This window comes from Buteo buteo, chromosome 1 (assembly GCF_964188355.1).
Source record: "Buteo buteo chromosome 1, bButBut1.hap1.1, whole genome shotgun sequence".
Taxonomy (NCBI): Eukaryota; Metazoa; Chordata; class Aves; order Accipitriformes; family Accipitridae; genus Buteo; species Buteo buteo.
In genome coordinates this window covers 4,205,635-4,233,502 of record NC_134171.1, presented here as the reverse complement: position 1 = coordinate 4,233,502, position 27,868 = coordinate 4,205,635, and the positions used below count along the sequence as shown (strand labels likewise).

Sequence of the window (27,868 nt, the reverse complement as noted above, 5' to 3'; positions counted from 1 at the left end):
AGGGAATGATGTTAGTAGTACAGGTATCTGTTAGGCCTCAAGTAGAGGCAGTAGTTGCCAGTCTTTTTCTTCTCTCTTTCCCAGCCTGAGAAAAATAGAGTCAGGATCTATATTCATTTTTACAGTGAACAAATGAGGAAGGGAGCTGAATTGGAACCTTAATTCCCTTTATCAAGGCACAACAACAGAGTCCAGGGGAGAGTTCGAAGCAGGGAAAACAATTTCTCAGGCAAGAACTCATTTAAGTATGAATTTAAATGTGATCAGATTCATCACGGCATGTACTTGGTACAGCCATATAACAGATGTAAGTAGTCACAGTCAGTAGCATTCAGAAATACTTTGAATTATTTTAACCTCACAATGTCATTTAGGACTGAAACGTGACCTATTCTGCATGTGTAAACAGAGATCGTGCTAGGCTGACCTCCCCTTTATGATGATGTGTAAATTATTGCTGTAAGGCAAACCAGGCATTTAGTTTGCATCTTTAGTGGGCTTTCAGGTAGCATCAAATTACTTTTCTAGGTACTGTTACTGTCTTTTCCATCCAATTGAACGGAGCCATGTGATGTTGGGAAACCTTTACAGGCCTTCCGTTTCTTGCCTTCATTTCTGTACTCCATATCTTTTGGATTGCTAGTTCTTCTAGGTAGGGGCAGTGCCTTCCTTTGTTGTAACTGGCTAGTCTATTGTGAATATTAATGGAAACAAGCAAGGTTCCCAAATAGAACATAGTAAATTACCTACTCCTTTATCACAGTGCATTACATCACTAATTGAATGTCAGCTAAATGTTTCTCCAGGCATTTGACTAAAATGAGCATGAGCTATAGTGTACATATAAGAACCACAAGTAGTAAATAAGCATGATTATGAAAAATGATATGACTTCTTCCCTTCACTAGTAACTAAGCTGCAAATACATCTCTTGTAAATTCAAACCAAAGGACTCGTTCAACTATCTGTGCATGTTTGTGTTCAAAGTGTGTCAATTTAAGAAACAAATCAGATTACTTACCTAGTCCAGATTACTTTTATATAAAACAGAAGGCATGGATTGCTGGACTGTTGCTAAGAGGTCTGCCAGAATGGGATAAAGAAATCTGAAAATCTGGAAGTGCTGTAAGAACTTATTTTTCTCATGGCCCTGAAAGAGGGCTCTGTCTGCTGTTTAGACATTTCTTTCTTTCCTTTAGGTCATTGACTGATTTTTGAAACTACCCTTATTTTTGATCGCTGTTAACTGTCTCAAAGAAAAGGAAGAAAACTGAATTTGTTGCCACTGTTTACTAAAGACTGAGATAAGCTGCTAAGCTGCTCTGTAAATGAATGTAGTTCTTACCAGGCAAGGGAGGCCAACTGACAGCTCCTAACAAATGCTTGCAACTGCCGTGGGATCTCCCACTGCCAACATTCAGCTATGTATAGAAAAGAGACGTCACTGAAGCATCAGAAATATTGGGCACTTTGATTAGCAAGACAGACAAGAAGACTATTCTGCTTAAGTGAAACATGCATGGGTGCTTATTGTAAATACACATTGGTTCAGTTCTGTGCCAACTGTGGAGCTGTCTCTCACAATTTAGAACCCGAATATTAAGCATGTACATGGAAAATAAGAATGATTAGAATAAGAACAACAGAAAAATACAAAGAGGATCTGCTTCACATTTGTCAGTGAGCCTGGTCCCTGTTGGCCATTTAATCTTTACCTTTACTGAAGATTTTCATGTTGAGTTCTGCAATACGTAGTTACTCAAAGGAGTAACTGGTCAGATACAAGTTGCATTCACTTTAGCTTTTACTGAGAGCAGCTGATTGAAGTAGAAGGGCGATGTGCAGAATTCGGGGGAGAACCCACACTCAGGGACACGTACATATGCATGGGCAAAAGGTCCTGGAAGTGTTGGGGTTCTTGAAGCAGCACCCCACAGCTTTAGCCCACCACGTGCCAGATGAACCCTCTGACTGTGCGCAGTCACCTCCTGTAGGTGTAGTAGTCCTTATCTATATAAAAGGCCATCAGGAAATGAGTGGGATCGTTGTTGAAAGACATTAATGCAGGACCTAGATCTGCAGTGGTGGTGTGATCAACCAGAAGGTAGCTGTACCAGGGAAACCACAGTGTCTTATGAGCTCCGTAGACAATTTGCAGTATTTATGTTGTGGAGAGTATGTGTCAGAAAGAGCATTTAGGTTCTGTAAAGTGCAGTGCACTTTCACTGCTTTTGAAGAACTCAAAGCTGTATGATCCCTAGGATAAAAAGCGAAGGAGATCAAGGGTGTTTTAAGTTTCTCTGCTTAAGGAACTCTATGTTGGCATTTGTGGTTATATAGGCAGACTGGTGGTTCCAAGGGTATCGCATAGCAAATTTCAGCACATACCAGTCCCAGTTTTCAAATACTGACCTATAGTTTACTGATGCCCAGACAGATCTGGACTTGACTTTCTAAATCATCTGTTGAATATTTTTCTATCTTCTTGTTTATTTTTTTTATGACAACATTAGATAGCAGGTACCTTGATGTAATGTAATGTACAGGAAATAATTTTTTTCTGTGTACCATTTAAAACTGTAGTGATCAAGCCATAGTCTGTTACCTATTATTACAATAGCTGTGACATGATATCGCACAAATAAAGATTTTCTCCATAAAATTACGTTACATGTGTTCTCTGACAAAGTTATTTTTGAATAGTGGGGATAATAATCTAGATTTTTTTATATTCTCCATCATACAAGAAGCATGTACACTGAGGGTAGATCTAAAATTAATCTGAGCATATTTCTAAATACAATCACAATGCTACATATTAATGCTAATTCTAGCTTTTTGCTTTCTTTCTTTTTTTAAAAACTTTTTTTTAATGTAACAATCAATTTATCTTTTTTTTCCCCATGTTTGTCTTAACTACTGGGCATTTAGGTTTTGCTGTAAAATACCTATCATGTCATTTAGCTCTTTTTCTCTGTCTTCTTCTGTTTTCCTAGCATCCAAATACTGTACAATATCAACTTCTTCAGGAAGACCTAATATTGACATGTTTTCAGTCTTAAAATAGGTTAGTCCACTTCTTGAAGTATTACAAAGTATGTTTTTATCTTTACATCTAGCTCTCATGAAAATACCACAGCAGGAATTATCCCCCTTGCACCAGCATAAAGTCTCAGCATAGTATCTGCATACACAAAAAAAAAGAAAACCTCCACACCTTTTGCTCATCTTTTCTGTTGTAGAACTTTCTTCTACATGAAGAGATTATTGCTAAAAGCAGTCTCGATTATTGCTTCAAGAACATGAACTTTTTTGAGTTCTTATTTCCTCTGTTATCTCAATACCTCTTTGTATCTAGATGGACTTTGTTTCTTTCACCACCTAATCCTGAACCCCTATTCCTATTTGGACAACATTTGTGCTTTATTGAAAAAGATAATTTCTGAGAACAGGAAAGCTAAGACTAGTGGGATTTTTTAATGGAAAGAATCAGTTACCTAATACCTAAGTAAGGGAAATTGAGGAGAATCTGTATCTTGGGCAACTCGAGCAGACTTTGAAAGCTGCAGGTGGAACTTAGAATGCTTTTAGCTTCTTTTAGGCTCAGTTATCTTTAAAGACAAACCAACTAATAGGTTGTTTCTTTAAGGTAGATAGTTGCCTGCCTATGCTGAAGGGAGATGGTCAGCAGCTCTGAAAGATACTTCAGTGCCTTGTATTAATAAGACACTACTCTTCGGGTTTGATTGTCTGAGTGCACAAAAATATACAGGGATTGACCAAAATCATTCACTGCCCCTGAGCACATTTTGGTACCTTTTGGGTAGGTATTTTAAAGGCCTGTATTTTGGTTTATGTATGTCATTTTTGGCACATTTGCTTAAGCACTGGGTTGCAAGTATTTCCTGCTCCTCTGCAGTGAGACACTTTTCTGCTAGATATTAACATGAGCAGCACAGTAAGCAACAGTAAAGCCTTCACACCCTGCAGGTCATATAAATTGGATATTGTACAAAGAGTCATACGCAAGGTGGGTTCTGACACTGAGAGTCTCCTGCCTGCCATGGCCTCTGCCACCCCTTTTGACTGTTTTCTCTGGCTCAAAAGAATCTGCCAGTTGGAGCATCCAGGGACTTACCCTGACTTGTACCTCTGAAGTAACTGGAAGGCAAGTAGTTGATGCAGTTTATTTTGAGGAAAAGAAAACAAACCACAGGAGGTATGGCTATCCACTTTTTTATGCTGGAGAGGATAGGGCATCTACCTTCACTTCTTTCAGAAAGCTGACTCTAAAAATTCAAAAGAAATGCAAAAAAGACACCTGCTTTTTGCTGTTGGACTAATGTTGACTAGATTAATGATCACTATAGCAGACTATTATAAGGCCTTTTCCTTAAGTGGTTACTTCTCAAAACCACAGGAATAGATTATAAATTCTGTTAAAATTTTATTTTGAATTTCAGTTGATGCCACCTATTAGCAGGGCAGGGGTGTGTGCTCATGGAGGTCATCTCTCATCCTTTAATTGCAAGAAGGGCAATGTGCAGTAGATTTATTGCACCTCCATATTTTGAAGGAGAGGTGGAGAAAGAAGGGTTTAGAAATCTTGCGTATATTCAGAGAACATGCTATAAACTTTGGAATATTCAATTCAAGTGCCATAAAATGGTCCTCTCACATTTATAAAATGAATCATGTTTTATCTGGAGAGGGGTAGGAGCTAGGGAAAAGATTGAGACCCAGGAAAGTGTAACTTCTCAGCTCTTCCTCAAGCCTACTTGAATGACTGACTTTAAAGCTGCCTCAGTTTTTACATGTCTAAGTTGTCTTAATTATACATATATCAGAATTATTTTTTTTTTATCTTTCCTCAAGGCTCTTCTCTCTACAGAAACCTTGATCACATAAGCAGCTCTTAAGCGGAGAGCGCTGCTTTTCATGTTGACCACCACCTTCTAGCTGTTTCCCATCTGTTGTTTGTAAACACTTCGTGTCTTGTGCTACTGATGTTGTTAGCTCCTCGGAAAACAAGTTCTATTTTCTTATGTTTGCACACTTCATCAAAACAACAGGAAATCTGTCCATGACTCTGAATCCTACGCAATGCCAGAATATAGTTTTTTCTTGCTAGGGATCTCAGTTAGTGAAACTTATCAGAGGTAAACAATTATGTTGCAAACTGTAGGACAATGTAGTTCATATGTACACAGAGTGTATGTTCAGGTAGTCTTGTCTATGGGGGAAGAGGAAGACAAGTGAGAGAGAGACCAAAGGAGGGAGCTGGGCTGAGTGTGTAAGAGACGGGACAGGAGGTGGTAGAGGAAATACGCAGAAGGTGCACAGATTAAAAAGTGCAGTATGTATTTTTGGCTCATGCCTTTGCAGAACTAGTTGAAGTTGTCTTCTGGAACTGTTCTGTCCCTAGAATTCCTTTCTTTTCCTAACCAAAGAAGGGCTTAGGGAGAAGGATTAATATCCTAGTAACTGTCACATAGTAAGAAAGACTCTCTTCAAAATTTTCAGTCTGAGGAACAGAAGGGTTTTCTGTGCTGTCATGGCTCCAAATGCAGTTCATTAAGTATTCCTCTGTTGAAGAAAACAGCCAATGGATTTGCTTCACTTCAGGGAAATGACTGTCCTCAACCTTCTGCTTTTTTGATTATTACATCCTGTTGTGCTTTCTATACATTTGAGGTAGGATGGAAAGCTATCTGGTACTTGCTTATCCACGTGAAAATTGTTGGATTCCTCCACTGAATCATAGTACTTTTCTGCAGTGTCATTTACAAGTATTGGGCTAAATTTTGATCCTCTCTCTGGCCTTAGTATGCAAATTCCTGTTGTCTTTATGAGACTTGTAGTAGACAAAACATGACAGGGATTCTCCATATTTGATGTTGCATCTTGGTAATCTAGAGGTAATTAGCTGTAGAACTTTTGGTCTACAAGAAAAAGAAACTTGCTTTTCTTTTTATTAACCATGCTTTTGTTTATAATTTCTTGTTTGTGATATATTAAAGATTCTATGTATGTACTTAAGGGTTAAAACAAATACTTGTGATAAATTACTTGCTAAACATTTTTTATCGGAAGAAATGCAATCACTTAAATATATTTTCTATCTTGTGAGCACAAAGTAGTGGTGAGATAGAATCAAGATTTGGTTTAGACACAATAATGTTTACAGAAATTATCTCCCACATCTTGAAGTATGTAAAATTTCTAATTTCTTTTTTTTCTCTATTGACAGAAGCCCAAGATGATGCATCTTTCCATTAACATCTGTAAAAATGCACAAAAGACTTCTAACTAAAACATGGCCTGAAGAAAGTTAATGAAGTTGTTAGTAGTCTGCATCACAGATGAAAAGACTATGGATGATTCTGGTCTTTTCCTTCAGGCCTTGATGAATCATGAAAATGACAGAAAGTTGATTTTTCTAAAGGAGCAGCAGCTGTAAGTAAAAAAGAGGAGAAAAATCAAGAACAAAATTAAATAACGGAAAGCTGATGACAAGAGCTACTGCTGGTGGTGACCAGTCTGTTGTAAGCTGAAATGTTCTTGCATCTTAATGGACCTTTTGCCCTAATTTAGAGTCTTTCTTGCTAATTAACTTTTTTAGAAAGGTCATGCCTTTTTTTGTGCTGAAGATCATGTACTTCAACTAAGAAGTCTTTTATCATCTACAGTAGCAATACAGCAACATAAAATTCAGGGGGTTTGATTATGAACAAATTAATAAATCATGAGCAATAAGCCTGGAGTATTTCAGACCCCTTTGCCCTGTCCTTACTTTTCATTGACAGTTAAAGAATTATATAAAGAATACCTTTTTGTGTTTGTTTGTCATGACCAGTGTGAATAATCACAAAAGCTTACGAAGGCAGACAGTTATCTAGCAGCAGGCTCATCCACTTCCAGTTTGGAGATGGATGGAGTTTCAAACAGAAAGAAAATGACATTCCAAAAATCCACATGGACCTTTTAATTGTGAGAGAAGTATGAGAAATGCAAGAAGAATGTTCCATGTAAAATGAGCATGCCACATTTAGAAAAATCTTGATTTCAATATCAAAAATGCTGTGCACATTGAAATTGAATTATGCAGCTTATTACTTCTGAAAACGGTTGCACCTCTTGATCGATCAGGTCAAGAGTTACGTAAGGCCTTACATGCCTTACATAAAGCACGCCTCAAATGGGAATGATGCTGCAGGAATATTTACATTTTCAAAGCATTCTTCATATTTGAATGATGGCTGAATGAACCATCCCTTAAAAAAAAAAAAGAAAGAAAACAGAGAATGCTCGTTAATTAAATTAATGAACCTGCTCAGAAATGTTGAAGGAACATCTAGCAAACTATAATAATCATAAGACTTGCAATAATGTGTTGGGGGGGGGGGGGTGGGGGGAGAGCTACCACTGTCCAAATTTGGAAATTTCTCTGACAGGGTACTAGGATGCATTAGATTTCCTGATTTCTTCATGCAAACTACATAAAATACTTTATAAAAACTGAGTAATTTTCATAACAGAATTTTGGCAAATTAAATCAAAACAGGTTGCTCTGACAGTTCCTACAAATCTTTCTATTTTAGCTTTGTTTTGTATTATAAATATGTCAAGATGAAGCCATTTCTGTCAAAACAGAAATTTTTTCCTTTTTGGAAAATTTTCCAGGCATTTTTTCAGTGCCCTAATTTTCAGTATTCGTCAAAGTCAAGATGAAGGCTAATTTCAAATGCTCTAACTTATATCTGCATAATCGTAAACCCATGAGAACATAGCTTTAGTCTTATAAATGAGTAATGTCATTAGATACAGTATTGTTAGTTTAATTGACTTTGTTTACTGCTCTGTATAACAAGTGACTGAAAAATAAATGACACTTAACATTGGCTAAACTGTTTCTACTGGTTTCTGAAATAGAAGTCAATGGTATAGATATAAGCCATTGCCAGAAAATGTTAACAGTTCTGGTTTTTGTTCCAGTAGCACAATGCCAAGTGAAATCTAAGTGGATACAGGGAATTGCATCTAGTCCTTTATAAATAAGAAACAGGTGAACTCTCAAAGGTACAGACATAAAAATAGCACAAATTTATCGTACAGACTTCATTGCTGAAATCTTACGTAAGGAACTCATTTAATATTGGTGGACCACTGTAAGTGTTAGGCAATAGTGTTAGGCAATAGTGCAAGTAAAAAAAAAAAAAGTGTCTTTCTGTGTCAGTACATTTACAACAGGGTAAAGTTGACTCAAAGTTTTTAGGGAGGGATAGTATTTACCAAATTGGTAGTTGAGTCTTCACATTCAGAGGTATAGAAAGGACTGGGTATTTTCAGGTTTTAGATTTTTTGACATCAGAACATAAGAACTATAGGTTGGAGAAGGAGTTGCCAAAGATATAGTTCATTTGTGTAGGGCAATAAAGTTGATAAATTACACTTAAAGATATTTCTTTAATTAAAATTTATAGATATGCCTCCCTGAAATTAACCCAGGTGTGTCCTATACACATGGGTTAATCGTGGGTTTTAATGCAAAGGGAGGTTTTTTTGGATTATCGACTGATAGTATCTCCTAAGACTGACTGACATCTATGTTGCTTTATGCCACAATCTCTCAAAGTGTGATCCAAGAACTACAACATGGCAGCAATATATGCTTGAATTCTGTCAAGAAATTAGAAATCATTTGATTAATGGCAGCTTATTTCTGGTGCTCTAACGTTGCTAAGAAAGAAGGAAGAGGGAACGTCCCGAAGCAAGGAACAAGATAGCCAGAGAGAATATTGAAAAAGAAGGTAAAGATGGGCAGAGGGTATAATATTCTGAAAAAGCAGGTAGAAAAGAGCACATTTAAGATTGATGAGCTGAGGAACTGCAGGAGCCAGTGTTACCTGCATTTTTTCAGCACATGCTGAAAGGCATTGTGCTTGAAGGCATAGAACACAGACTTTTCTCCCCCAAACGGTGGAGTTGTCTCAGAGGTGTTAAGCAGTTGAGAATGGAAGAGAAGGATGGTCCATATAACTGTATATGAGATGTTATGTAGTCCTATGAAAAATGATTCTTATCATGAAATGTTAGAGAAACTCCTGACTTTTTTTTTTATTCAAACTTTAGCTAACTTTCCTTCCCACCATACACACTGACATTAATAGGACTTCTGCAGCTGACTTGCAAGGAGCAAGATATATTTATTTTATGTTTTTATTTTAATGTTTCAATGGTTTTGTCCTGATAGCAGGTTATAAATGCATATGGTATGGGAGAGCTTAGAGTAATAGGGAGTAAAATGGGAAGTGCTCCTGGGAAATTGGTTATTTGTATAAAGCTGATGAGAAAACAAGTACTTTATGTGAGGGCTCTGACTCTGTTAAAAGACATTTGGCTCGAGGACAGCATACTTGTTGGCACACACGTTTAGGTGTGTCTGTACTTCTGTAATCTGCACAGAAAAATGGTGTGTATCAATGCTTTTTATTATGTATCTTTGCTATACGTGTCAGCATTGATTGGGAATATACAGACATTGATTCTGTGAATGTGTATGTCTGAAGAAGACTTCTGCTATCACTCAGAGCCATCATGCAGTCAGTCAGGTTCTAGACATGGAGAAACCATGGAAAAGAAACTGGGAGTCAATATGTATAACACAACTTGTTTAAAGGCTCAACAGGTGCAAATTTATGTAGCAGTAAAAAGCAGGTGAGTACTAAGAATATCCGTAATTGCTACACTAGCTATGAACACGTTTAAGGGAGCACAATCATACAAATATACTCATCATAAGAGCCAATGACAAAATAAAGATGTTCAAGACGATGTGGAAAGGGAAAAAAAAAAGAAAGCTTACCATTCAGCATCTGATTTTCTGAAAGTCAATGGCCAATACAGGCCACCCCACGAAGGGCACTCAAGCTGTGTGTTACTGATACTTTCTCAACTTAGCTAACAGTAAAAAACTGTCATAGTAGTTCAAATCTGGGATTTATTTTACTCTAAATGTTGTAAAAATCTTACTAATGACTTAGGAAAAAGACATGCAAACAATCACTAAAGATGAGCATTATTTAAAAGTAAATATGGGTGTGGTGCCTTGACCCATTTAGAATATTAAGAAGTATGCTGCATTAAAGTATTGAATATGTATTTTCATTATTTATTGAGTGGCCAAAAATATCTTAAGAGCCTTTTAGGTAATGTGTTATAACATCCCTTTCCCAAAAGTGGGTCAAGGCTTATGTAGCCTGCATTTACAACATGGGTTCCTCTTAAAAAAAAATCCCAACTGTACAGAAGGAGCTAACACAACAAAGCATCCAAATCCCTTACGTCTTAAGTAAGTATCTCCTTTGACCCTGATATGCCTAATCCTGGAGCAATAGCCACAGGATGTGGTCTACTATATATTAATGACAAATTATCTTGAACTCTTTTTGTCTTCAGTGCTGCAAAGGCACGATGATGATGTATACTGGCTCCTCAGGCTGCCTCCAGATGAAATTCCCTCTTTCACATTACAAGAACAACAGGGAGCCTCTGATGATAGGAGGGAGGCTGCCAGGTTACTGCCCGCAACACAAGATTCTGTAAGAACAAAGGAGTAGCACGATCTGAATTTGACATAATGAAGCACCTAATGCTAATAACAGTGGTGAAAAGGGAGGGAGCGAGCAAAGGTTGTTACCACAAGATCCTCCATTTGTTCAGTTAAGACCTTAATTGTTGTAACTTTTATTAGTTACAGGGAATTATAAATATGTAAATTACAGGGTAGTTTGATGAGTTATAGTTGCGTGGACATCAGATCTAAGCTGAAACTCTAAGAAGGAGATATTGAGCAAATAAGCTTTAATACTATCATATTATGCATCTCACCTCTCCCTCTCAGAGTTTTTTGTAATGTTACTTCCAAACAGTAAGTTTCTGGAAGAATGTTTTCTTAGTAAGCACACATTTAGGTATTCCAATACATTCTAATATGCTGAGGACTCTTATTTTATAAGAATCTTTTTTTTTTCTTTATAAGGTGACAGTGGATATCTCTTGAAAAATTGCCTAATCTCTCTCTGTTTTATCTTCAGATTCTCTCTGAAAACTGTATCATTATAAATTATAATGAAACTCAAAAAGTGACCAGAATAGTAATTGAAAGAACATTTGGCATCTTCAAAATGAGACTTAGATACTTAGATAAATGTGGTGGAACAGAACTGAACTGCCCTTCAAGAAAGTTCAGAGTAGTCCTGGTAGGTGTACTTTATGTAATACAGCTATTAAATATGGTTCATCTGTAAAGATGAAAAGGATGCAATTTAATAAGTCAATCCAAATTTCTGAAGTAAATGACCATAATGATGTACACTTGGAAAAATATGTCACGACAGGGCAGAGGAAATTAAAAATAAGGTGCTAGCTATGTGGAACCAAAGTGTAAACTGAAGTAAAACGGACGCCTTTATTCTGAAGTGGTGCAATAGTACTAGAGTGCTCAGCCGTGGAACTGCAGCACAGGAGAGGAGGTGCTGTTTCTGGCTGTTATGCAGACCTCCCGCATGTTGGCTCATATGCGCCTTCCGAGCCTCCTGTGTCTTTACATTTCATCCTAGAACCTTTTTAGCATCAGTAAAATGGAAATTAGAAATACCGTCTTTCCAATGCTAAAGGAAAAGTGGACTGCAGACGAGTAGACTACAGTTTCAGGCAATAAGTGGTTTCTGAGTTCTTTCTTTACTTCTCATGCCAAACAGCAGGACTGGGAACTGCTCCCCTTCCCCTCACCTCCTGCAGCCTACTCAGTGAACAAGAAGGCTCTAGCAAATGCTACTAAATTAGGTTTCTGCCTTTTTTTTTTTCTCTCTGCAAAAGTCCCAAAATTATGCATTTCTGTATGTATATGCCCAGGTTCAGCTACAGCAGGACAGGCAGTTCCAACAGTTACGTTAGCACTTCTAGCTTTGTGCCCACTCCTTGAAGTGGGAACTGTGGGTTTGAAATCCCTCAGACAGACTGGCCTCCAATCCAGATCTTCTTCCCAGGCTCTTAACAGCTGGGACCAATTGCCGCTTTTTGTCCTGCCCATCCTGTGCTGGAACATATCCATCAGCTCAGGTTCCTCAGATGATCTGAAGGTATGGTCCTGAATTGCAGCCTTGGGCGGCAAATAGCCACTGATGCAATCATGATGATCATGCTTTGTGCAGTGTAGGAGAAATTTAGGTAGTTTAGTAAGTTCTCTCAGGGGAAGGATGTATGTACTTATAGCTTTTTAGGAACCAAAGTAGTTAAGCTATAGCAATATCCCTCTTTAGGAACTGGGTCTTACAATGAAGTAAACACTTAAGGCACCCAAATTCTTTATCACCTCTTCTCTTATCAAGTTCTTCATGGTCCTATAGGGGCAAACATGCTTTCCCAGACAAAACCTGCACTAATTTGAATGGGGGACATAATTTTTTGCACTGCAAATTTAAATAGAGGGAATAAAAAGTTTTCAGCCACAAACTTTTCTGTATTTACAAAAATCAAGTCAAAATTATATAGTTATGAAAGACCCTAAGATAGGCAAGGTATTGCAGCTTTTCCAGGAAAGGACCTGTATTATAAAAGGACCCCAATATTCAGTTATTTATGCATAAAGTGCAATAAGCTCTTCCATGAATAGTATTACGTGGATTTCTGTCCTGTGTTTTCTATACATGCTCCTCAAAATCTTGAAAGTTTCCCCAGCTTTTATTGTGTCCAGGTTTTTGCACCCCTCATTGCAAGAAATGGCACGTGGTACATAAAGCTTTGCTTAACCCACTTGTCCTGCTAGTATACATACGCTGCCAGACCAGCTGGCTGTTGGCAAACAGCAGAGGTCAATGTCAAGTTCTTGCCTCTCCCCCTACTATGAGAACAGCACAAAACCATTTCTCTGTAAAAAGCACAGTATAACTGTAGTCCACAGATTCAGTTTTGTTTAGATAATTTACAATATTGCAGAAAGTAAACAGAAACAAGAGGGTCAGACACATACACAGAAAGAAGGAAGCGCACTGCACTTAATTTCTCATGAGAAATTTAAATTTTTTGGTTTTAATTATGTTTTTCCAACTTAATCCAAATGGTGTTACGCAAGAACTGATGAACAGTCTTCAGAACTTTTATTTTTTTCCTCTGTCTATAAAAATGTATTTATTTCTTACTAATGAGAAATGAAGGGCCAAATCATCAGATGGGAGAAAGCTGTGTTACTCCATTCAACTAAAAAGATACCAATTTCTACCAGATTTATATCTGGCACTTGTTAGTTCTGGTCTGCTTATATGCCTCCAGGTTTGAAAGGAAAGGAAATCCTCCTACATGGTTTTGTCAGAACTGTCTTGTTAGGGATGAATTTGACCTCCTCCTCCAGCATTCACATTTTGGAGTTTTTAGCCAAATCAGGGCTATCAGCAAAGTGAGAGGATTATGGAATAGTGGGGGAGTTGTGCTCTGACATTTTAGGGGGTCGTGCACAGCTGTGGGATGAGCAAGGACAGATGTTACTGCAGGATTAATCATGGTTCATAAACCTGGAATAGAAAATGTGTTGAAAATGTCTGTCGTAGGAAAAAAAGAGTGAGGGACGTTTTTTCTCCTGTGGACTGGATGGGCTGTACAAGACATTCAGAATAAATGTGGCTGTTGAGCAGCTAGTGACACTACATGAAAAGAGCTTCAGCAGGGGAACAAGAGCGATACTGGTTTATCTTTACTGCTCATTAAAGTCTGTAAGTACTGTATCTACAAAATTATGCACATTTTAAACAAAGCTCTGCAAGATGTCACAAGCAAGAAAAACAAGTCACAGGGTGCAAGGCAAAGCTTTCCTCCAAGGCATTGATGTTTAATCAGTCTGCTGTTACTGTCCCTCTCTCACAGTGACTGCAGTGTCATCTGAGTTGTGGACTTACTGCATTGTGCCAAACGGTTGCTGTAATACAGCTGTTTAACACTTTGCTGTGCTCAGCTGAGCCACAATAAATAGTAAGTCTAGAGTAGATAGAAGGCTTTTTAACTCATACCACCTTCCAGTGAAAAATAGGTTCGTCCTGAAATAACTCACTGTACCCAACATCCCCTCCAAATAAGAAAAAACAAAAACAGAAGACCAGACATAAAAAAAATTGAAAACAGAATGATATAGGAAAAATAATCAATGACATACTGTTAAAGAAAGTCACTCTGTGGAAAGGATTTAGTATAGCAAAAATCAGTCATAGGTTTAAACAGTGTGGTACATAACAGATAAGGAGATCTGGAGAAACTCTGGAGAGAGGTTTACTCGGTATTAAATGATGATGAAACATCTGTACATTCCATCCATCACTGATTATGTGAAAGAACATTTGATTCGGCAAATTATACAGAGGCCTAACCATCCAGCTTTTACAGAGGGAAAAAAAAAAAGGAACAGGTTATACAACCTTGAAAATATCCAATTTTTCTTTTGTGTACACAGAAGCAAAATGATGTGTGGTTTTTTTATATGCTAGGCTGTTTCTGAACAGCTAGTCATTAAAAATATCAGTTGCTTTCTCCTAGAATTAACAGTTTTCAAATATACCAAGAAAATGTGTTTTATTTTAAAAAAAAATTTCAATTAAAGATAAAACTGCAGATTCAGATCCCTACATATAAAGGGCTTCAGATCTACATTGCCAAACTTGAACCTGTTCTTACAGTTGTAGTCCCAACTTCTAACCCTAACTATCTATTTTTCCTTCCTAATGTTCATGCAGAACCATCCATAACAGTGACACTCAGTGAAGTCTTTTCTATCCTTATCCATTTCATATTGCTCTGTTCATGTTTATTAACACTTTTTTTTTAATTAAGTCCTTTTCAAAAAGCATCTTTCTTTACTAGTTTTTCACCAAAGCAATTAGATTACAACATCTGGCAACAGAACACCCACTAGAACAGGCAACTACAAAGTACCACCTAATTTTGTAAGTTTTCAGTCTCATTCACAAAATAGCAATTATCCTGAATTTTAAGTTATCCCACAGCCGAATCCTTGAATGTTAGCCAAAAGGTAGTCCTAGCCCAAGTAGTGTTTTCCTTGGTCCAATCTGTAATGTAGTGTTCAGATCCAAGAGGAAAGTACGGAGTCTTACAAGTTACAGCATGACATTTCTTCATGCATGTTCCCTTGCCTTGCGAGAGAATTAAGCCAGTGCAGGTAAGTTTGATTCTCTTTCATTCTAGGATTGCTCAAGTCAAATTAACTTGCATCTGCTATGGATGCACACAGGGACAGTAAGCCACGATTCTGTCATATGTGGTTACATGCTAAGAAGTTGGTAACTTCACCACGAAGCTTTACTAGGTGGCTAAGAAATGGAAAGCTAATCAGCAGACCATGTACTAAATGTGTCCGTATAACATGCTTCCTTAAAAAGTGTCTTCAAGATTGAAGGTCTGATTAGTCTTTCCTCAATCTGACATGAAGCTGGGTTGCTTGAAATTGCTTTTGGATCTGAATGAAGGTTATGATACAAGAGCAATGTTGTAGCAAAGGCATTTTGGGGGACCATCAGAAGAGCATCACCGCAAAGGAATTGCCAATTACTTTTTCCACTTCTACAGTGTGCAAAGTTCACAACAAAAGTTACTTTGAGAACTTGAATCAAGTTGTAACATTTCCAAAATGCACAGCTAAGCAAGAAATGTCATTCACTCAAGCCATCATCGAAATGTTTCTAATTACATCCCTGACTAATTACATTACCGTATACCTTTTAAGTAGTGGTTTTAAAATTACAACACTTGGCTCAAAATTGATTCCTTATTTTTAGGCAATTCTTCCTACCAGCTTGAACCAACAGTGCTTAATCAGATGATAAGTTTTCACATAGAATTGCTGATTATAGTCCCAAACCTGCAAAGTGCCGCAGGATCAGAGGAGGATCAGAGGGGGAGGGAAAAAAAAAAAGAAAAAGAAAAAAAAAGAACAGCATCACTTCATTCTATAATTCACCTAGGAATAATTAGTGCAGTTATTTTATAGGATATCCTAAGGATATACTGAAACTCTGTGTCCTTTCTGTGATATCAGGAAAGGACACTGCAGATCCTAATTGAAAATAGGCCAGAAATTTGAGATCATTGCTCCCCACTAGCACTTCTGCCACTGAATGAGACATTCCCATAGAGCTAGGAAGTCCTGAGTCTGCAGAACATGTCATATACTTCAGTTGGGGAGCATAGGAGACAAATCTAATGCTGTGCCATTATCTTCTGTTTCTTAAATAGTCAGTTTGGCTATGATGGCATGAAGAAGCTACCCACATTTCCAGAAGCCTACAACAACTTTGCAGTGTCCAGTTCCCACGTACAACCAGGAGTGCATGCAGAACACCAACAGTTTTGCATAAACATGACCTGTGAGAGCAAATCCTGACTCAATGGGAATATTGTCTTTCCAAATGCCAATGAACAAATAAATAAAAAAAGTATTCTACCCATTTTTTTATCTGACTGCACTAGATACCTAGCTAGATAGTGGGTTGCTCCTTCATCAGCTGTTTTGTTTTCTCTTCTACAGACATCTCCCACCAGCAGCCATGTGCAATCAACTCAGTACTCCTCAAGTAATTGCACAACTGTGCCCAAGAGGATTTGGCTTTGAAAGCTATTTAAAGCATACCAAAAGGTGAATTTTCCTGTCCAAAGCTTCTCCAACGTTTTTCAGACCTTTAAGCTGACACCTTAACTAAATTTTCTGATATTGTCTTGCTAAAGGTTTAAACTAATGGTTATAGATAATGTTTTAAGGAATACATCATGTCTTGCCAACATTCTTGACAAAATTTATGTTCTTGTTAATAGTTTTGTACTTGTACATTAAACAGTCCTTATGTGCTTCCACTTAGCTATAGAAATACAATTATTTTATTCATGTGAATATTTCTGTTCATTATATTTGTTGTGAGATACCTGATCTAAGTTTAAATCTGGAAAGGACAAGTAAGGTAGGTGATTTCCATCCTTTACTGGCATTTGGTTTGGACTATAAATAAAAAGTCCGTACTAAGGTCCAAACTTCTTTGTGGCAGGTGTTGCACAAACACTAAATAGAGGCATCATTGCCCAGCAAAATACAGATTAAGAAACAAACACATGAAACAGGACATGAAGGATGAATTTGCACATAAATGAACATAGCAAAGGAGAATTACAGTTTTCTGTTCCATTTGTGTTTCTGAGTATGGGAATTTTTTCCTATCGAATCTTTTTGATGAAAACAAAAAGAAGGTGAATCATGTCAACCAATATATGTGCATACTGTTTGAAAAAAAGGAAAAAGCTAGAGAAAATAATTTTTAAAGAAAAATAATGTTTAAAAAATCAATTCCTTTATAATAAAAAGTGGAGCTTAAGAAACAATTTGAATTACTTTGTTTAGGGTCAAGCAAATACTTTTTCAATTCAGAATAATTTCATCTTTCTTTTCATTTTTGCCAGACTGACCAGAAATGAAAGTAAAATGAATTATCAAAAGAAAGTATTGATTTGATTTTTTTTTCATTTCAGTCAGCAGACAATAACAAAAATGAAAACAGGTTTCCATGCATTTCTAGGATTTTTGTTGTTGCTAATGCGAGGGTAGAGGTTGGAAGTAAATAAATAGCAAAAAAGGAAGACGTGAGTATGTTATATGAGAGTTATGAGCTGTAAATCAGGATTTGAAGGAAGGTAAGGTAACGGAAGATTGGATTTTAGTATGGAGCTTTTCCTGTGTTTGAAGAGTAGTACAAGGGAAAGTGTGGATATACAGGATAAGTTGACAGCTGGACAGTAAAGTCTGAGAATATAGGGAAAGGTCAGCGTCCTAAGAGGTTAACGAGTCAACAAGGCTGGAGCTGGGTAAGGAAGGGGTTTGACTTTACAGACAAGCTATTATTTGATATAGACACGCAAACGAAGCTCGCATCTGAGTTATTATTCTAATATTTGGCAAGCTCCCCCACATCAGAAATTAAAATACAAAATGTCATGGATTTAAACATGTCCCATTTGTTTTCCTCACTTACTCCAGTATTGCTGTCAAAAAACCCCAGTGGCATTAGGCTACCCAGGTTGGTATATAAGGCGTACGGTTTCAAAGCAGTTCTTATTTGCCAGAGGGGAGAAAATTTAAAAAAAATCGTATTTCCAGGACTGTTTCTATGTTACTAGAAATGTACAGTGTAATCTGTCTGTTATTTCCCATTGCCACCAAGGTCACACCTATCTGGCAAAAAGCCTAGATTAGAGGCTATTTTACCTCACACATTTTAGCTGTTCAGAGTTAAACATCGTTTTGCTATTGTGTGGACAAAGATTATAGTGTTTTAAACCCATGTTCACCCCCAGATAATTTATTTGTCTTTATTACAGGAAATTCATATATTGATCTTTACTACAGTAGCATCTAACATTATGTTTAGTGCCCAAACTCTATCATGCAGGGCTCTGCACAGCTATGAGAGAAGAATGCAGTCTAGGTAATAGAGCATATAGGAAGCAATATATGATTATATATAGATAATTAAGAATGATATATAACATAATTATATATGTATAACAAGGAGGTTTTTTCTGGGATCCTATTGACTGTAACACTTAGAAAATACTTTCTTTGGCGTTTTTTTATTCCCCTTTCATGAGGATTTTTTTTCCCTTAAATTAATTTTTTGGCAAATTTCTCAGAAATTTTCTACTTATTGTACAACTCTACATTTTTATTTTTTTTTTAAATATTCTCACACTTCTTTGCGTTTGGAAGGATATCAAAATACTAGAGCAGCCATGCTACTTTCATTGGCCCTTTCAATGAAGAAAAATGTAGTCAGACATAATAAATAGACATAGAAGAAAAATTAAGTACTGTTTCTCAGAAGAATATATAAAAAGTGAGCCTATACATGTAGGCTCAAGTCATATATAAATGACTTGATGCATATTTTTATTTCAGTATTTGCAGGAAGATGGATCCCAGCCCATTAAAAGTAAAATTTCCAGAAAGACAGCCACTCTGATGTATCATCTGTCAAGGTAAGGGTACTAAGAACCACTAGCTGGCTGATATGATGGATTTTCACTTTCTTACTTGCTTTTAGAAGGAAGAAAGTGTGGAGCTGAACAGCTGGTAACATTTGCTAAGAGATTATGGTGCTGAGATTCTGATTTAAATTTGACTTCTTGGCCATAAACACATGAACAACACATTAAATGTTCCTATTCCTTAACATATTTTCACTTGAAAAGAATTTCTTCAACTGCTGCCTATATAAAAACTGTATAGGATTAAAGAGCAAAGTGGTCTCCAACTGAAAAAAAAACATGTATTTCCTGTAAAAGGAAGTCATGTAAGAGGCACAAAGCTTTCTTTAGGGTAGCTGCTACCACCTTCTGTAAGACTGTTGAAACACATGTAAATGAGAAGAAAGGTTAAAAAAAAATATATTTGGCAATATAGTAAGACTCTTCCCTAAATTGTCTCCTTTAGGCTTAGAGCTACAAAAGCCTTTCCTCATATATGTGACAGAGTAACCAAGTCAAAATATCTTTGACTACTCAACCGTATGATGTAGCTTGGAAATATTTTAGAACTGATGTGAAACTAGCCCATATGCTGTCACAAATACTGTTAGCACCTCTCATATGTGCAAGTAAAGAAAGTAGTCTGTGGTATTTGCAGCCTTTGACCAGCCAGTATGTAAATTCTCCTAGCTATTTTGGTAAATTTTAGAGGAAGGTATTTGCTCACTAAAACTAGACCAAGACCACCAAACCTGTTTAATTGAAAGCAAATAAGTAAATCAAGTCACAGTGTTTTCCAAGCTTTGTCATCAGAAGTTGTCTATGAAACAGCCATCCAGAAGTGAAAGGCTGAACCAGAACGTTCAACTGTTATAAGAATAAATACAAGGAAGAATACTTTTGTGTTTGTCTGAGAGGAGTCTTTGCGAACATAATGTGAACATACTCCATCAGAAATCGCTAAAAACCTAAATAAAATCCAGATCATAACTGTACTGCACTGTGGATCTGGGATAAGTGATCAGACAGCACCCCTACACTAATTATCAATAAAAGCTTTGAGTTATAAGAAATAATTGCAATGAAGGGCTGATTTCACAGAGCATTCTGAATAATTTGATGAGGTGGCCTGATTTAAGCTACAGAAATTTCAATAAAACCAGGAGAAGTCACACAAATAGAAGCAGAAAATATGTCACATATTTCAGATATGGAACCACATCTTGCAAAGCAGACAGCCTAAAAGAGTATTTGGATTTATAGAGGTCTGGAAAGCCTTCTTTACAGTCAAAGACTAAACAATCGATTTATTTAGAAAAGATTATGATTAAGTCACCTTCTAATCTGTAAGTACGAACATGGAGAGAAGACTTCTGATAATGGAAAGCTCTTTAATCTAGCTGACAGAGGCATGGCAAAAGCCAATGGACAAAAGCATTTAAATCACTTTGGAAATAAAACACACATTTTTAAACCATGGGGGTTCTGTGTAACAAATTACTAAAGCACATTATTGATTCCCCATCATTTTAAGTCTCTATGTTGGGATGTTTTTCTAGGAAAAGAGTCCTAACACTGCCAAAAGTTATAGCCTTGATGCAAGAAATGCTCAGTGAAAGTATATATTATGAACTGTACCAAAGGTCAGACTAGGTGAACATAATGTTCTCTTCTGAGTTTATAATCTATAAATCTTCGGTATTAGGCCACAGTTTATGCCCTTCTGTAGTTTCTGTGATAAGTTGCATTGTCCTTTGGGGAAAATTAAAGTAGATAAGTCTATTGTTTTCTTTCCATTTCATGGCATCTTCTAATCTAGCTGGGTTGTTTGTGCCTGCTGAAAAGGAGAGTTGGTATCATTTCGTGCTTCACAAACATGTGGCATATGTTCCTCGGCTTCATTTTGTACGCTACAGCTTATTGACTCTAAGAATTAATATCTTGTGTCCTTCATTCTCCCACGCACCTCACTACTTTTTTCTTTTTTTTTTTTTTGTTGTTGTCCCTGATATTTTTTAGAAATCCAGAAAACTTCCTGCAGAGCAACTGCACCAAAATACTCTTATAAGCTTTATTTCTGTGATATGTTGAGTCATCTCTGCATCTATTGCCTGCAGCTGAAGTTGTGGATGATGCGGTTTTAAAAGTCTCGAGCGGGAGCAATCTGTGTGGGAATATTAGAGAATGTTGCTAAGAAGAAATATATTGACAGTCACATCCGTTTATCAAGCAGCAGGCAAGAATTGAACAGGGTTTGCTAATATGAGTAGTTTAAAATTGTTTTGTTTAGTAAAAATATTTAAGATAGGCTCTTTCCATACAGCAAAGCAAATGTAGCTATTCGGCTGTAAGGGAGTGTCTTAAATTAAGTTGTGCTCATTAAACACTGAAGGACTTCACTGAACAGTGGTTTGGCAGCAGAAATCTTCAGAGAGGGGACATCAGTTCTAGTAAATAGAATTGGTAAGATGTGATTTTTAACGAATAATGCAGGAACTGGCAGTAATTTTAACAAACAGTTCTGCTGGCAGGGACTGACCCACTCCAACACAGTAAAGACTTTGTTGTTAGAAGTACTTTCACTCACATTAGGATCCTGACTACCTGAAATCATCCCAGATGTAATGGCCCACTTTGAAAGAGGGGGAAGCATTAAACAGATTGGCCAATTCAGGGCAAATAACCATACTAAAATTTATTGAAAGCCTGTTCACCAAATAACATATCCTGCAGTTAAATCCAGCGGCTTTCGGTCTCCACATACATAGCTAGACTGCAGCCTGTGATTTCAACTCAATAGCATAATTCTGTAAAATATGTCTTTGGAAGACCGTAAAACTAGTAGACATTTTGGGGCAAGGACTACATAAAGACAGAAGCAACAACAAAATTCTCATTCTATAGAGAGGACGGAGACCAGTACGGTAACAGTATGATTCATCCTCCTTAACTTTAGCCGTCCAAAAGGTAGGTGTTGAATCAAAGTTAGTCATCCCTTTTTTGTCACTTGTGGAGGAAGATGTGTCCTGCCTGCTTTAGAGAGCTACTTTGGGAACTGCTCTTTAGAAAGATTTCCCTCTCTCCGTTGCCGGTGGAGGACAGCCAGGGGAGCAGCCACTGGAAAGCTACATCTTCCAACCTAAATCTAGACAAGAAGTCTCTTCTTAAGGCCCACTCTGGGCTGAAACCACGGATCTGTGGTTCAGTCTGTTCAAGGTATACATACAAGGGTATGCTGGTTTCAGTGCATGCACAAGTTTCAATTAAAATAACTAAACAGAAGAGAAAGCAAGGGAGAGCCAGAGGCAAAGTAAAATTAAGTTAACCACAAGACCTCAAGAATCACACTTGCCTTTTCAGGCTATAGCAAAAATAAGAACATGATTCTAATCTCAACAAATTGCGAAAAGAAGAAAAATTGCATCCAAGTGAGGTGACTCAACCAATATACTGTCCTGCGGTTGCTGAGGGATCAGAAAAACATAAAAATCAGTAGAGAAAATATAATAAAGCAGTGAAAGAGAGTTTGGACTGGCATTTCACTTTTTAACAGCTCTCTGCTTCAGAATGATTTACTGCATAGTTTGTATTGATTTACGATTATTAGACAGTGATTGTAATTTATGTTGATAAAGCAATAAGGGAGTACTGAAAATATTTATTAAATATGAGAAACTCTGTAGTACTTGGGCATTAATCAAACTTGATCATCTACAATATATGTGCTAATAAACCATTAGTGAATATTTAACCTGCAAACACAATACAACAAGCTGATAGATTACTGCCTTCAGGAATGGATAGACTTCACGGGAATTTAGAATTATTTAGCTTGTGACACAGCACAGGATTTAAGAGTGGGAAGCAATTTTACCGTGTGATTTTCCTTTTTAGTGTCTGAGTTCCTTAAGAAAAGAGTGCTAGAACTAATTCTGTTTCTTGTTGATTTAAACATTAGCAATCCTGGGGTTTGCAAAAATCTCAAAGATATTTATAAGGGTGAGTCAGATACTCTATTGTATAACGTAACCGGGTGGTCGTCTTTGATTTTAATGCAGAAAGCTTAATAAAACTTGGGTATGAGAACAAATGCATGAGAAAAGCCCAAAGGAACTAAGGCTTCTCAGCACTTTGTTGCAGGTGTCAGAGAAAGAAGTATTAGGGGTCAGTTTAGCACTTGTGTAAATGTCCTGCTTAATCAGAGATTAAATGATCATTTGTTCAGCAAATGGCGCAAAAGACTGGGCATGCTTTTCAGACCATCTGAGCTAGTGTCTTGCTAGGCAGATCTCCAGGTTAGGGGACAGTTTTCATGCTCACCCTGTCCTTGAAAAGGTGGAGGGGTGCTAGACGGGACGCTGCCTGGAAAGGAGTTAATCCATTAACGCCTCCTGGTTGATTAATTTTCTGCTTCGACTCATTTTAATTCTCATTCTGCTGATTGTTTCCTTTCAGGAAGGGCATTTGTGGAAAGGTTATCAGGTTCTTGGAAGGACGTACCAAAGCCACAGAGCACAAACCTAGCCCACTTTTCCAAATGAAATGAGGTATAAACAGCTGCAGCCAAATCCTGGCTTCATTGATCTGAATGGGAGTTTTCCCATCAATGAAGACCAGAATTTGGCCCTAAGCAAAATGTCTCAGCTCTGAGTGACATGCATATTAGAAGCGTTAAAAACCGGTTGCTTTTAAATTAGGAATAGGGAAAGAAGGAAATGGGCTATTACAAAACGTATTTAGTAACGGTGGGCCATATAACGAAAAGCCAACGGTAGTAGCAAATTGCTGTTAGCAGGGGAGCATAATACAGGATGTGAAACATTAAGCTTTATAGATATGGAGACTCACTACACAGAAGTTAGAGTTATAATTACCAGAGGAAATGATAACGTTACGGCAGATACTGAGGACATGTATGACGCATTTATGAGAAAGAAATTAGTATGACTTGCAAAGGCTTCCCTTAAACTATCTTAACTAAAGGTCTTTCAAAACTTCCACAACTAAAGGTCTTTCAAAACTTCCACTAACACCTTTTTTAGATAGGCTGCAAAAGTTCACCATGCACTAAAAATTTCTTCTGCCAAGCTTCAATCTGTGAACCATCAATATATCCTTTAATTTAGCTTGTGCGCTATTTACAAATTACAATTGACTGCCAATGTAAACGGAGCTGTTGCAGGTAGTTATTCCATTATATGGAATGATTGCTTTTGTTTTTCCCCACCAGCACCCCAGTTAAAACCACCGGACTATACTGCTTACTCACAGGAATGACTCTTCAGGAGGATTTTTATTTCCCAACCACAGTATTGATACAAAATATATTCAATTCTTAGTAGGTATTCACGGCATACATTATAACGGTCCATCTGTTACTGACACCCTGCTATGCATGATGTTTAAATTGCGTGGCTTAGGGGTAAGACTGGTTAGGATAGGTTTTTTAACTATACCTGTCATTTGCTTAGAACAGCGGGCATGGGAGGAAGGAGAAGCTAGCTTGGCCGATGTGTAGGTGCTGCTGAAGTGTGTGTTTTAATATTATCAACATGAGGTGCCACAGCCGTACATGTAACAATAATATCCTCAAGCATAGCTATAGATTAGTGGGACTCTTAGCAAAGATCTGGTTTTAAAATGCTTAAAAATACGGAGATGTTCTGCTATGGTTTCTCTGAGGACCCTGCTCACAGATTTAATCGATGATAGAGGTATAACCTGTCTGTCTTATTACACACCGTGTCTAGTAACAGCAGCACCAACAGTTCCCAAGCCTTTTCCCACACCACGTTTGTGTCCATGATTCCTCTTACCATCTCACTTTGACATTCACAGCTCTGCTTCTGTTGTTCAATGTAAAGATGTCAAGGGGAAGATGTCATTACCCAATAAAGGATGAAATACTTTATGCTATTTAGTAAATACATTTATGAACCAACGCAAAGCTGCAAAAGATTATTTTCTTTTTTTTCCAGAAGAACTACATATCCAGAGCTTCCATTTATGTCTCTAGATATGCTGGGGGTGGTGGTGAGAAAAGACCTCTGGTGATTTTCTCCATGGTGGCATTTAAAAAAGGAAACAAAAAAGTTAATCCAATACATCCTTCAATGTGGTAGATTTCAGCCAGAAATGCTGCTTGCCCCCAATGTTTTTACGAGTTCCAGGTGGAAGTTCTATGGTGTCAATGATTCAGCAATATCTGGAGATAGCACAAGCCCATCAAAGGTGCAGGAATTATCCCAATCCGTCCTTTCTGTTGCCAGTAGAATATGCAGCTAGCAATTCCCAAAGCCTCCCTCCAGCATTTCTCTGTTGGATTCACATAACATGTCACAGAAATGATTTTTCTCTTTGATTACTGCAGTAAAATAAAAAGCACTGAAAAAGCAACGTCTCAAAAACTTACATTGCAGTTACATGAAAAATCCAGCTCCCTGTAAAAAAGCATAATAACTAGGGAGTCACAGTTGTTACTCCTTGTTACAGCACTTTACTGTTAGAATGCCATTTTGAGACCCTTACAGTATGAAAGTAAGAAAGAGCAAGTCAGCAATCAACTTCATAGGCCACTAGACTAAGATACATCAACTCCAGCACATTTGGACTCTGCAGAAGTTCTCTTTGTTGGCTGAACTGCAGAGGCTGGAGGAGAACAACATATTTTGATCCTGTTGGCTTTTTCTACCTCGTTCCATCTGGCAGTGGCACTTCAGAGTTAAAGCAAGAAATGGAGTTCTGCCTCTAAAAGGTCTAAGATTTAGTTATCATCTTAAGCAATCACAAACAAATAAATAAATATAAGTATATATATACAGCTTTAAGTGTATTTAGGTGCTTAAGTTTTACTAAAACAATTTGGAATTAGGCAACTAAATACCTTTCAGAAGCTGCATACCTTTCAAGTTCTGGTGCTGCCTTTTTTTTTTTTCCTTCTTTTAAATTTCTAAGACAACAAGAAACATCTGTGTTAGTGGCTTTATTTTCAGCACTGCCAATTATATGCTGTTCTAATTAGAGTCAATGAGAGATGTGGGCTTTTACTTCCCCTGTAAAAACATTATCAAATGCAACAGGGCATTTTATTCCAGTCTTCTCACTTGATTCAGCACATCTCAGGTGCAGGGCGGGTGAAGATGTGAACACACTTTTCAAAGACCTGAGAGCGAGTAAAGCAGAGGGAGCTGATCTTGTGCATTAAGAGGGATGCTACAGCCACTTGATTACTCCAGTTTTACACCAGGATTAAGGTAAAGGTAGAATAAGCACATGCCAACCCAGAGAGCACGCTGGCCTCCCAAACAGTGCAGGCTCAGCTGCACAGGACTGTAACTACAAACAGAAGCCCTTAAAGGACTCAAGAGAACCTCAGCCCACACTTGCATTATTATACATAATAACGCAACAACTTCCTAATTAGCGTGACATTTTCAATACAGGAGGACATTTGAAGTCAAGATCTCAGTATCCCCCGTTCAACACTTACTATTTCCCTTTCTCCCCCACAGCTACCATTGCTGCTACTAGACTTGGCTGGCTCCACACCACACTGAATTGGCATTTTTTTCTCTTTCCACTGAACAACAAATTCAAAAAACATCCATGTGTATCATGGCTAAAAAGGTAAGGAGGAGATTTAAATCAGCTGGGAAATTCCTAGATTGGAAATGCTTGTTTTTAGCAAAGGGAAACTAATGGGTCTCACTGAGTAGAACAATGTTCACCTCTGCTTTCTCACCCCTATTACCCATCAAATAGGACTGCAGTTACATATTTATCTGGGGAAGGATAATGAAGAAACTGTGAGCAGAAAACAAAGAGCTTGTTACAAGTCAAAGATTAGCCCATGTTATAGCCCAGACATCTCCCTGCAAGCAATATAGTCAGCAGAGCATAAAACTATGGTTTACTGTTCAAGGTGCATTCAAATACTGTAGCAAGAGCAGAAAAATACACAGCTTTTAAAAAGACGGCAGAATAACTTAGTTTTCTTATTTAGCTGGGAGATTAATTTGCCCACAGCAACAGTTTGCCAGATATTCAATAGGAAAGCATATTCCTCCATAGAGTTGTTTGTCCCATCAAAACCCGATGGATTGAATTGTCTTTGGGAGGCAATCTTCATTCACCTAGATGAGGATTTTATATACCAGCTGTCTAGTTTGGAGATTGCTGATTAACTTGAGAAAATACAGCACGCTTATTTTGAAACAATATTGAAGTTACCGATGGAGGAAGCTCTGACTTGTGTTATACCCTGCAAAATGCCGTAAGCGTAAGTCACCAGTGGTACATGCTGTAAGGATTTGTCATAGAGTATCCACAGAAGAGAGTATGTGATAAAATATCATTCAGGATATGAGAGAATTACAGTGTTATTGATTCTTTATGGCTTTGGGATGGTTTCTAATTAACTACTCAGGAAAAAAAAGAAGAAAACTGCTGATTCCCATTGGAAATACAGAACAAAGTTATTTAATGAGCCACCGTAAAACATAAACAACTTCAGTTAGCATTATGCAGATAAACTCAAAGAACTTTTTCAAGATAATAGTTTAAAAAAGGGACATACTTCAGAAGTCATAAAAACATTACCTCACAGTCCAGCTGTTTACATTGTACTTTCAGCTTCTTTGAAATGATGCCAAAATAAAGTAAATTTGAATATTATCTGTGGAGAAGTTCTCTATGGAATAATCACCAGAATGCTTTTCATTATAACACAATTATATCATCAGCTTCTAATGATCAGAATGCAGAGCAGCTGATTATTCTCATAATGCAATTACTTCATAAC

The 27,868-nt window shown here is 37.3% G+C and overlaps 1 protein-coding gene and 1 long non-coding RNA gene across 2 annotated transcripts in view; one reads left to right on the top strand and one right to left on the bottom strand.

Annotated features, from left to right (window-relative positions):
* Positions 1-27,868, bottom strand: part of CTNNA2 (catenin alpha 2) — a 559,270-nt gene that overhangs the window by 514,352 nt on the left and 17,050 nt on the right. The window lies entirely within an intron of this gene.
* Positions 16,600-26,695, top strand: LOC142040351 (uncharacterized). Its single transcript, XR_012653188.1, has 3 exons — positions 16,600-16,696; positions 19,001-19,080; positions 26,580-26,695. It is a non-coding gene; the product is annotated as an uncharacterized LOC142040351 (long non-coding RNA).